The 12,177-nt window shown below is 39.3% G+C and overlaps 1 long non-coding RNA gene across 1 annotated transcript; it reads right to left on the reverse strand.

The window, feature by feature from the left end:
• Positions 1 to 428: 428 nt before the first annotated feature.
• On the reverse strand, positions 429 to 10,863 carry LOC108530796 (uncharacterized). The gene is made up of 3 exons (XR_001885965.1): positions 10,829 to 10,863; positions 10,052 to 10,218; positions 429 to 1,537 (listed from the first exon to the last, which is right to left on the reverse strand). It is a non-coding gene; the product is annotated as an uncharacterized LOC108530796 (long non-coding RNA).
• Between the last annotated feature and the right edge of the window lie 1,314 nt (positions 10,864 to 12,177).

A 12,177-nucleotide genomic window follows, 5' to 3' on the forward strand; every position in this document is an offset into this window, starting at 1 on the left:
AAAAAAAAAAAAAAAAAAAAAAAAAAAAAAAGAGTACAGTTTCTCTAATCGGGCTCTTTTACTTACTATTCATATAATAAGAGCCACGTTCCTAGGCTGTATAATGGGATTAATCATAGTAAGTACTTTGTACTTTGTAAAGTTACGGTGAGAACCAAATAAGTGGACATTTATTAAAAAACAAAAAGAGAGAGAGAGATAAAGAAATTAAGGGTGCCAAGTTCACTGATTCTTGCCCTGTAAATAAAGTCAAAGTCATAAAACTGTATTATTTCTTGGTTTCAAAACTCCTTACATATATCTATTTGTTCCTTACAATTCATTTTAAACAATACAAGAAATTAAGAAATCAATTGAGATTTTCCAAAATGTTTTATTTTTTCTAAATTAAAAGATGTCTAGGGTGAACACATTCTCCTTAGCCTGCTTACAGATTCCCTCTTTCTATACAAATCAGATACTTGAATTTTTAACCTCATACTAAGCTATGGATTTAAGGTCATATGTTTCTCTTCAGCAAGAATGTGTCCAGTTCCTGAACTAATCTCATCTTTGGCAGTGGTCCCCTACACCCCATGGCGACGCTCTGGTATTTGGAATGTCTGTTTACATGATGGCCTCCTGCACCTGGGACAGCACAGGGGGAGCTTGCAAAGAAACAATGAGCAGGGGAAGGACAGGAACTGAACCAGGCCAGAGTAATCATCCCCAGCAGCAGCAGTGCTTATCTGCAAACACTCCCAAGACCGCTGTCACCTGAAAATGCCCTCTGTCCTCTTTGAAGAAGGAAATGCTGTCACAACCTATTAGTCACAGAAATGTTCCCTGGGAATTAGTATGTTTAATATATCAACTGATTAATTAATAGGAAAAAATGGAAATACCCTTTGATCCTCTGACATTACTTCCCAGGAAATTATCCTACAGATATGCTCATGCACATGCTCAAAAATATATGCTGGGCTGTTAACTGCAGCATTATTTGCCGTAGCAAATGACTAGGAAGCAAAAATGACCATTAGTAGGAGACTGGTTAATTAAATTATAACACCTCCACAGAGTGAAGAATGGTGAGGTCATTAAGTAGACAGACAAGAGCTCCACAGCTGCTGGTAACAGAGGATCCCTAATATGGTTAGTTTCAAAAGAAAAAGATGTGCAAATAATGTGCAAGTCGAGAGAGAGACAGAAAGACAGGTAGGTAGATAGATAGATATGGATATGGAAATTTCCGGAGGGATCCAACATAAATGAACTGTTTGGGCCTCTGAGAAAAGGGTGAGGTAGGAATTACATTCTATACTCTTTTGCAGTTTGAATTGTTTGTCATATGCATATACTGAAAGAAACAGTAAAAATTTGATACTAAGATTGGCCTCGTGATCAGCTGGAATAGCAGAGATTGCTTTTGCAGATCAGTAGCATGCGGCAATGGATACATGATGGTCATGAACACCATAGTTCTGGTTTCTTCAATGTTCTCTCCAGTGCATGATTCTTGGCAATTTATTAAGACTTTCAGGGCTTGTTTCCTCATCTGCAACAAGCACAGGGTTAAAAAATACCTATTTCCTTTGGACTCTGAAGATAAATTAAATGGCTAATTATCAAAAGTGAATCTTCTCACACTATTTTACTCTCACCTAACTTTTTCCAGGGGAGCCTTCAAGACTTAATTAAATTATTTAAGGTTGAGCTTCCTCATTTCTGAAACCAGGATTTTAATTGAATCTAGCTCACAGGGTTTTTGTGGTGACTATACAAAATAATGTGTAGAGAGCATTCCACAGTTTCTGGCACAAATCAAATTGCTAAATAAATATTAATGACCATTATCATTGTCAGAAGACCTACTATTATGGATCACAAGTTAGGCAAACCATACATCTATAGGGATTGCTACAGAAGGTTTATCTCTATTAACCAGATAGCTGGAGAACTTACAATAGATTGTCTTTCTTCTGCTTTGCCTCATCAAGAGATGCTTCCTGAAACCATAGTATCTTATGATTCTTTGGCAAATTTGTTTCCCTCTGCTTTTCTGGGTACCAAATCAGGTAAAGGAAGTCTCCTCCTAACCACACCCTCACCCCCATTAATTCATTTGCATTGTCCCAAAGAAGGGATGATAGATTTTCTACCTTGATGTGTCTTAGTTTGGATTGCTCCAATAGTAAACACTAAGTAATGAACTGGTGTGAGTCAGAGAATGGAGAAGTTTCAATAAATTGTTCCTTTATGAATGAGTTATGAATGAGTTATCACTGTGGGCAGCTGGGGCTCAATACCATTGGGCATGCTCTGAGAAATACTACAAGACATGCCTCAGAATAATTTTATCAGAGGCTGTGAAGGCTGGGTAATTTCTCTACCAAATTCTACCCTCCATTAGTGGAGCTGTCCTCCACTAATCCTACAAGTCACCTGCCTCAAGGGAAGTCTCAAAACAAGGGGAGGTTTCTCAAGAAGAAGGAACTGATTATACCAGCACAGAGGATTTGAGGAAATGTGGAATTCGAGATTCTCAGTATCAACCACTCAAATACCCTATCCTGGGGCCCAGAGATTCACTTTTTTCATAATTCCTGACTTTGGCAAAGGAGATCTGTTCAGAATGGGCATTTTGTTTCTTTTGTAACTCTGCCACTCTTATAACTAGAACCTGGTCTTGACTTTTAGCATAATATACTCAGTAATTGCAGGGGATAAAAAAATGTTTTTCAAAGCATGGCGGACAACATGATTTGGCTGTGTTCTCACCTAGTCTCACCTTGAATTGTAATAATCCCCACATGTCAAGGGTGGTGGAGATAATTGAATCATGGGGGCAGTTTCCCCCATACTGTTCTCATGCTAGTGAATAAGTCTTACAAGATCTGATGGTTTTATAAATGGGAGTTCCTCTGCACAAGCTCTCTTGTCTGCCACTGTGTAAGATGTGCCTTTGATTCTCCTTTGCCTTCTGCCATGATTGCGAGGCCTCCCCTGTCATGTGGAACTGGGATTCCATTAAAACCCTTTCTTTTATAAATTACTCAGTCTCAAGTACGTCTTTATTAGCATCATGAGAACAGACTAATACAGGGCAATATTGACTTTCAAAGCATATCATGACTTGACAACTGACTGTTCCGAGCCTGATGCTTTTACTAAGACTTTCAATGTAGTTAATAATGATTAACTTGCTCAACAATTCTTGTAATTATTAATATCCCATATATTCCAAGTGCTACTGCTGCTGCACAGCCCAATGTCTTACCTTCCTCCTGCACTACACCCTAACTAACCATGAATAAATGCCTGGGAAATTGTGATGCTATTGCATGCTAGGGGTCATAGAAATACCATTTATCCCAGCAGTGAGATCATTATTGCCATGAGTAATCCCATCCCAACATCTGATCCTGAAGGTTTATTTCCAGGTTCACTTTCTTATGTCAACTTTTGTAGCCTGTGTTCACAAAAAGTGAACCCTGAGGCAAGGGCTTCATTCTGGAATAAAACCCCAGGGAGTAGGGGGGATAGGAAAGACTGCAACGGGGGTGTCAGTCCATTCAAGTTGCTGTAACAAAAGTAGCATAATTGGGTGGCTTAAATAACAAACATTTATTTCCCACAGTTCTGGAAGCTGGGAATTCCATGATCAAGACATTGGCAGATTCAATGTCTAATGAGGACCCACTTCCTCGTTCACAGAGGGCCATCTTGTCACATGACAGAGCTGGTGTGAGAACTCTCTCTGGCTTCTTTTATAATGGCTTCAATCTTATTCACAAGGGCTTTACCCCCACAACCTAATCACCTCCCAAAGGTCCATGTCCGGTACTATTACATAGGGGGTTATATGCGTTTTGGGGAGACATAAACATTCAGTACACAACAGTAAGGAAGAAAGAAAAGCCAATATCAGGTGGGTTCCCCTAAATGCAACTAATTGCTTAATTCTATGAAACCATCCTCTGAAAAATTGCATGAACTGCATATCAGAGCAATCAGCACCAGGGAAGAAAGGAGGAAGAATGCACTCAGCTCCTAACATTCATTGGATGAAAATTTACCCCATAGAAGTTTAACACCACCATTCCCCACAACACACCCGCATACACACACACACACACACACACACACAAACACACACACACATGCACACGCTTAGAAGTTGCATATGCATGGGCATTAAACTGGATTCCATGGGGGCTCATGCCTAAAGGTCCACAGTAAAAAGACCAAATGTTCTGGTGTGTCTGGGACTGACGGGTTACGTATGTCTTTATTAAGATGCTAGCATCACCAGTCTTAACCCTTGGTTAAGAGACTTCCCATTGCTAAAAGCAGGACATTCCTGGGAAAGCTAAGACAAGTTGGTCATCTTTTCACAAGGACTCCCAGATGGGAGGCAAGAGGTATCTGCACTACTAGACTGCGCTTTGGTGAACTTGATCAGACATCACACAGATATGACCATCTCTCCAGCAGCTAGAACAATGGCTGAGAGTCTGAGAAGATACAAAGCAAGGCATAAAAGATGTCTGATATGGTATTTGAATTTTTTCCAGAAAATTGGTTCAAACATTCAATAAAATAGTCTTATTTTAACACATCCATCTTGTTTTATTAAAATCTTGTTTTATTCCCCTAGGAAAATTAGATTTTAATCCACAGTATATTGATAATTCCTTTGTACCTTTCTTCAATTGACATGAACTCTTTTGATTTTTTTTTTTTTTTGCTTAATTTATGGTAAATTAAATTATGATAGCAACACTTAATGCTTATTTTCCATAGCATTTGGAAGATAATATTATAGTCAGTTGTATCATCCTGATCAAACATTTTTAAAGCAAAAAAAAAAAAAAAAAAAAATTAAAAGACTTGGCAAATGTAACCAGAAAAAAAACTTGAGAAGATTGTGCATGGGCTACATTGCATAGCAGAATGAATGGTGCACCGATCCCTTTCTTGAAGGACTATGGCTCAAATTACAGTATGTTTTATGTCCTTGTAAATGAAATCATTTGAGGGTCTCTTCTCACAGATCGTATATGATTTGCAACACTTGGCACAACTTTTCCTCTGTTCTGGAAATACCTTACAAATGAGCTAGGATCTCAAGAGTGAGTTCTATCTTTCCAGGACAGGAAGTAAGCCTACCTAGAATTTATAGTCATGAGGAAGCCCCAGGAAAGTGACAACCAAGACTGGTTTCCCTTGGGGTACTAGAATTGAAAAGCACTCATCTCTATTAGCATTATGACTTTTTTCTTTTTTGTTTGAAAATTTAATTTCTTTAAAAAACTAGGCAGAATGGGGTTAGGTATGTAATTAAGAAAGATGCAATATGGTAGAAATACACTATTATTTTACTTGTCTTCTTTCCAGACATTGTACATAAATTGCTCAAAGTCATATGCAACTTTACATGTGTTTTAAAGTGAGACTACAAGTGATTTTTGAAATCCGTATTGTTTTCTTGAACTCCAAAGTTTCTTTCTAATGTGAACAGTAAAAATTCCACAATATTGGGAGGCCAGGACAGGTGATCATCTGAGATCAGGAGTTTGAGGCCAGTGTAGCCAATATGGTGAAACCTCATCTCTACTAAAAATACAAAAATGAGCCGGGCATGGTGGCACACGCCTGTAATTCCAGCTACTTGGGAGGCTGAGGTGGGAGAATTGATTATACCCGGGAGGTGGAGCTTGCAGTGAGCCCAGATTGCGCCACTGCACTCCAGCCTTGGCAACAGAGACTCCGTCTCAATAAAAATACACAACAACAACAAACAAAACATTCACAATAGCAGGTACTCCTTCAAGGCTAGAAGCAGCCTGGTATATAAAGAGCACAAGACTAAGGACATGTTGTGGGTTGAAGTGTGTCCTCCAAAAAGACATGTTAAGGGGCTGTGGGAAGGTTGGTGGTGTCTTTGCAGGTGTAATCAAGCTAAAACGAGGTCTTCCTAAATGAAGGTGGGGCCTAAATCCAAGGCCTGGTGTTCTTATGAAAAGGCCATGGAGACACACAGGGGGAATGCCATATGACAACAGAGGTAAAGTAGTGACACAACTGCAAGCCAGGAAACACCAAGGACAGCAGCAATCACCAGAAGCCAGGAGAGGCATGGAACAGATTCGTCCTGAGAGCCCCCGTAAGGAACCAACCTCGCTGACTCCTTGATTTTGCACTTTGTAGTCTCTATAACAGTGAGAGCATAAATGTCTGTTGTTTTAAGCCACTCGATTGTATTTTGTTATGGCAGCCCTAGGAGATTAAAACTAAGTCCTAGAGCCCTGGATGCTATTACACTACAATACCTGCTACGGAACAGTGCAAGACCCTGGGTAATACGTCGCCTTCTAGAGTCTCATTGTACTTACCTGTACAATGACTGAAGTGCTTTGAATGGATTTCCATAACATACCTTTTAGTTGTAAATTTCTTGGGGTCTATAATTTCAACATAAGAAAAATAAGGACAATCCCTAGTGACACAAATTCTAGCAGGATAGAAAATTGGACTACTTCATTCATTATTTCCTTAGTGCCTAGAACATGTATTTATTTTATCTTTTTAAATTAATTAATTTTTGTTAAGACAGGGTCTCTGTCATCCAGGCTAGAATGCAGTGGTACAATCAGGGCTTACTGTAGCCTCAACTTCTCAGGCTCAAGTGATTCTCCTGCCTCAGCCTGGGACCACAGGCATACACTACCATGCCCAGCTAATTTTTAAATTTTATTTTTGTAAAGACAGAGTCTCTCTATGTTGCTCAGCCTGGTCTTGAACTATGGGCCAGGCAATCCTCCTGCCTCAGCCTCCCAAAGAGCTGAGATTACAAGCATGAGCCACTGTGCCTGGGCCATATATTTATTTTTGAATGGATGAATATACCAATGAATAAATAAATCTTTGTTTAAACAATTCTCTTTGTTGTAACTATGGACTCAGTGACTCCCAAATTTGACAGTCACAGTAGTTGATAAAGTTCTTATACGTAAGGTTAAAGAGAAGTATTACTGAAGATAAAAGTAGAGTAATTTCTAGGAATTTGCTCCCTTATCTCAACTAATCCTGCCTTAGTAATAACCTTTTTGTCAAGTTTCAGAGTAAACATCCTCTTAAATGTATTCTGAACTAGCAAGCTAAGTGCTCAAGACGCATTTCCGCTAAACATTGATCATGAAGGAAAGAAATTACTTTGAAAACATTTATTCCCCTCCTCAGGAGAAAACCATTAATTTCTAAGCAGATAACTGGAGTTCCATAATAATTATTCATTCAGTGCTTGAAACATCCTAAGCAAAATGCATGGAAGATCACTGTGCATCTAAGCACAGATTAAGCTGAAAACTGTGTGTTCTTATTTTAAAACAAAAACTCACCAATAAGGCCCACTAGTCTGCAGCCCTTCAACTTTGGGAGAGAAATATGTTTCTTGTGCATATGGAGAGAAACGGGAAGCACTGATAGTGGGTGCTAATTGTTAAATGCTGTGAAAGCCACTATCAGTTCCTTTGTCATACACACACACAAAAAGCGTGTATTCTAGGGTATCTCTAAAATCTCTTAGCAAAGTCTTAGTACTCAACTCAATCCCAAAGCTTCCCATTTCAGAAACTGAATTGGCCTCTAGTACAGTTTTTATAGAAGCAGCATCCTCCCTGTGCTTTTATTGTATTTGTAGAAATGGCTTTCTCCAAAGTCCCATGTTTTGGGACCACAGGCTAAGGCCCCCCTCATCCATGGATAGTTGGTAGGCTATCCTCCTGGAGGCATAGTCCAGATGGAGCAGACCCTCCCCTGTCATCCTTGCCCATTTTCCAGACCATTTTCTTCTCTGTGAGTAATAGTGCTGTTATGAGTTCTGATTATTTCTCCCCATGCAGACTAACAAGCTGGCGTAAAGTTTTCAGGGCAAAAATGCTGATGTACTGCCTTGATTTCCCAAGTCTCACGTTATGAGAAAGTCATTTCTGCTCTTGAGCTTTCAAAGAATTGAGTGATCTCGATACTGAAAAGGCACATCTGCTTAGCAAAACTATTGCATAATTGTGCATGGTCTCACCGCTCTAACTGAGGTATGAAACTATTATAATAGGACTCCTGTTAACAACAAAATCGAATCTCATCCTTCACTCTGAAGGTGACATATGTGATTCTCTATCCTTTACTTAGCATCCAGAGGGAAACACCCCAGCACCGGCGACCGATGAAAAGTAGCGCAATGCCAGATCTCAATCTGTATTCCAATTGCCCATCAGAGGTTTCACTTTATAAAATGGTACCAGACAAATTCGAAGAAAAAGTCAATAACACTTCCCAAAGAAACGCAATATTACAGACTTGCCTTGCCAAGAAATCTATAATGTGTCTCTCCAAGTTAACTTTCATATTTAAATATGTCCACTTCTGAAAAATAACCATTGCTCTACAAATCAAGGGCTTTGAAAACCCCTGGGAAACCAGAGACCTGTGCAGAGAAAAGAAGATGAAAGTTGGAAGCAAGAGGGAAGAGACAAAGGTGGTCCTTTTACATTTATTTCTCCCTTGATCAACATTGAATTACTTTCTTTTTGCTTGTTTGTTTTTTGAGACTGGGTCTCTCTGTCTACTCCTGAATATCTGGGACAACAGGCACAGACCACTGCACCTGGCTTTGAATTACTCTTCAAAATAGTGTTTTTAGGACAGAAATAGAGCAAAGGGTAAGAAGAATCTGGCGTGTAGCATGCTTTGCAGATATCACTTGAAGTTGTATATATGTATCCATGTGTGTTTGTGGGTAAAAATGGGCTCAGGGATGGGGCCCAGTGATCCTTCACTTAAATAAACATATATTTATGTATATTTTTTAAATAATCAAAATGACCTTGAGAACTCAGTGTAGTAGCCCCACTTTATAGATGAATAAACGGAGGATCAGAGAAACAAGACAATATTGCAGAGATCAAAGAAAATAATCTTTCAATGCTCTCTACACCTCCAAAGCAGTGAAATGAGTTATACAGTCAATTATCTGAGAAGGAAAATGTTTGCCAAACTTGGTGTCTATGTTTCTGCTTCCGTCCAATTAACTTCCCAATAAGATAGAGAATATAATTATTATGTTCTTCATAACGGGTAGATACTTTTGGGTCATAATCAATAAAGCAAAAATCAATATCCTCTTCTTAGATAGTCTTAAGGAATAATTATATAAAATAATTCATGCAAAATAGTAGCCTATGCTTTCAAGTAGCACTTGAAAATGAAAAATAATTACATAATGACATATATAGATCAGTGCTGTGGCAATAGGGTATCACTGAAGGGATGTTTATAAAGTACAAGTGATTATGCTCCTCCTACTATGGGTGAAACTTTAGTCCACGTTCTGTGGATACAAAAGTGAACAAGACTACCAGACCTCATGGTACTTAGAGAAGAAAGAGATACAAAAAAAGAAAAAAAAAAAAGAGAGAGAGAGAGAGAGAGAGAGAATTACAAGTAGTGATAATTGTTATAAAGTAAATGATATAGTTTGGATATTTGTCCCCAACCCAATCTCATGCTGAATTGTAATCCCCAATGCTGGAGTTAGGGCCTGGTGGGAGGTAATTGGATCACAGGAGCAGATCCCTCATCGCTTGGTGATGTCTTTGCAAAAGTGCATGAGTTTTCATGATATTCGGTCATTTAAAAACTTGTGCGGCCGGGTGCAGTGGCTCACCGCACTTTGGTAGACCGAGGCAGGTGGATCACCTGAGGTCAGGAGTTCGAGACCAGCCTGGCCAACATGGCGAAACCCCATCTCTACTAAAAATACAAAAATTAGCTGTGCATGGCGGCATGTGCCTGTAATCCTAGCTACTTGGGAGGCTTAGGAGGATCACTTGAACCCAGGTGGTAGAGGTTGCAGTGAGCCGAGATCGCACCACTGCGCTATAGCCTGGACGACAGAGCAAGACTCTGTCTCAAAAAAAAAAAAAAAAAAAAAAAAGCTTGTGACACCTTCCCACCCCCACTCTCTCGTGCCCTTGCTCCTGCTCTCACTATGTGATGTGTCTCCTACCTCTTTGCCTTCTGCCATTATTGAAAGCTCCCTGGGGCTTCACCAGAAGACAAGCAGATGCCAGCACCATGCTTCCTGTAAAGTCCTGAGGAACCACGAGTCAATCCAACCTCTTTTCTTCATAAATCATCCAGTCTCAGTATTTCTTTAAGCAAGGCAAGAAGGGCCTAATACAGCAAATGTCAGGACAAGAAGATAAAGAGTGGTAAAGGTCACTTCTTCAGAGATGATAGAACCTTTGAATAATGTTTGACCAAATAGCTGAACGCAGTAAATGAAGGAAACAACAAGATATTTTGGGAAAGATATTCCAGGATGAGAGCAGCCACTGCAATGGTCTTTGCTTGGCTTGGCTGGGATGGGCAAACTGGTTCTTGTTACTGGAATCCTGAGGCAGAAGGGGAGATTAGTGGAAAATAAAGTTGGTGAGATGAATGGATCGTCTGGAGCCTTCCATGCTGGATTGTGGAAAGAGGATCAATGAGGAGTTTGGTATTCCAGGAAGGAGAAAATGGTGGCTTTGAGGAGGATGGTGGTAGTGGAGAAGTGGAGATAGTGAGAAATAGCCATGTTTAGATATATTTTGAAGGCAGAGGTAACAGAATTAGATGATGCATTGGATGACAGGGTTGAGAAAAGGAAAGGAGGTAAGTCCCATTCATTAGAATAAGCAACTTAGTGAATGCTTGTGATTTTTAACCCATATCTATATATATAGAGTTTTTTTATTTTTAACTCTATATATATATATACAGAGTTTATTAAGTATTAACTTACATGATCACAAGGTCCCACAATAGGCTGTCTGCAAGCTGAGGAGCAAAGAGGGCCAGTCTGAGTCCCAAAACTGAAGAACTTGGAGTCCGATATTTGAGGACAGGAAGCATCCAGGACAGGAGAAAGATGTACGTTGTGTGGCTAGGCCTGTCGTCTCGCCTTTGCACATTTTTCTTCCTGCTTGATACTTGCTGGAAGCTGATTAGATTGTGCCCATCAGGTTAAGGGTGGCTCTGCCGTCCCCAGCCCACTGACTCAACTGTGAATCTCTTTTGGGCAACTCCCACACAGACACACCCAGGATTAATACCCTGCATCCAATCAAGTTAACGTGGAGTATTAACCATCCCAGAGAGGGTTCAAAAATCACCTGCTGAGGCTGAGTGGGATATTAGATTTACAAATGAAGCTGTCAAATGGACGATTTATAGAGGAAACTGAAGTTCAGAATTGATTACTACTAGTCTTGGATGTGTCCTAAAAATCTGGATTTTGTTAAAAGCTGTCATGTTTTTGGAATCATGGCTGCAGCAAATTCCTAAATGTGGTGATTCCCACCATGAAGTCTTAAAAGATTCTTTCTGCCCCCTCCTTACAAATTTGCCAAAAGGAAATCAAATTTTTTTATAAGTTTGCCTGAGGGCAATGTACTTTTTAAAAAAACCTTAATTCCAAAGTTGAATTATATCTCACTGAATATTTGTTTGCTATTCTGTTTGCTTTTATTTATGTATATATTGAATTTGGCAGAACCCAGGATTAGTTTAGGCTGCTTGAGATCAGGGTGTTGTGGTTTATTTATGCAATACCATTCTTCTGCAGTATTAGCTGAATAAATCCAAGACCCATTTGTCGTGTGTGTGTGTGTGTGTGTGTGTGTGTGTGTGTGTGTGTGTGTGTTTCTGAGAAGCAACAGATAGAGTGGTCTTTTTTTCAAGAAAGAATTAAAAAGCCATATGTTGCTGATTTCACAGAGTCTTCTGAAATGATGTCTCGGCACTGAGTTCCAAAATTTTGAAGCCTTATGGATCTGGCCTTGCACATAGTTATCTAAACTCATTTGGCCGATAAATATTTCATTTGGCCTGAGAAAACTGCTTTTGCTCTGTACACATTTACCAATGTCACTCTACTTCTTCATTTTGTCATAAACCACATGCAAATCTGTGACTGTAGTTATGCACCAAATAATTTCCCAGGAAAAATGGAAAGAAATATGATCATGACATGACATACACATCTTTTGATGGAATTTACTGAATTAAATACATACTTAAGTAAAGGTATTGAATTTTCTTGTGTCTTATTTGCATCACTTATATCTAGCAATTTTTTTTTTTTTTTTTTTT

The sequence above is a fragment of the Rhinopithecus bieti genome, unplaced genomic scaffold, assembly GCF_001698545.2.
Source record: "Rhinopithecus bieti isolate Rb0 unplaced genomic scaffold, ASM169854v2 scaffold_6782, whole genome shotgun sequence".
NCBI classification, from domain to species: Eukaryota; Metazoa; Chordata; class Mammalia; order Primates; family Cercopithecidae; genus Rhinopithecus; species Rhinopithecus bieti.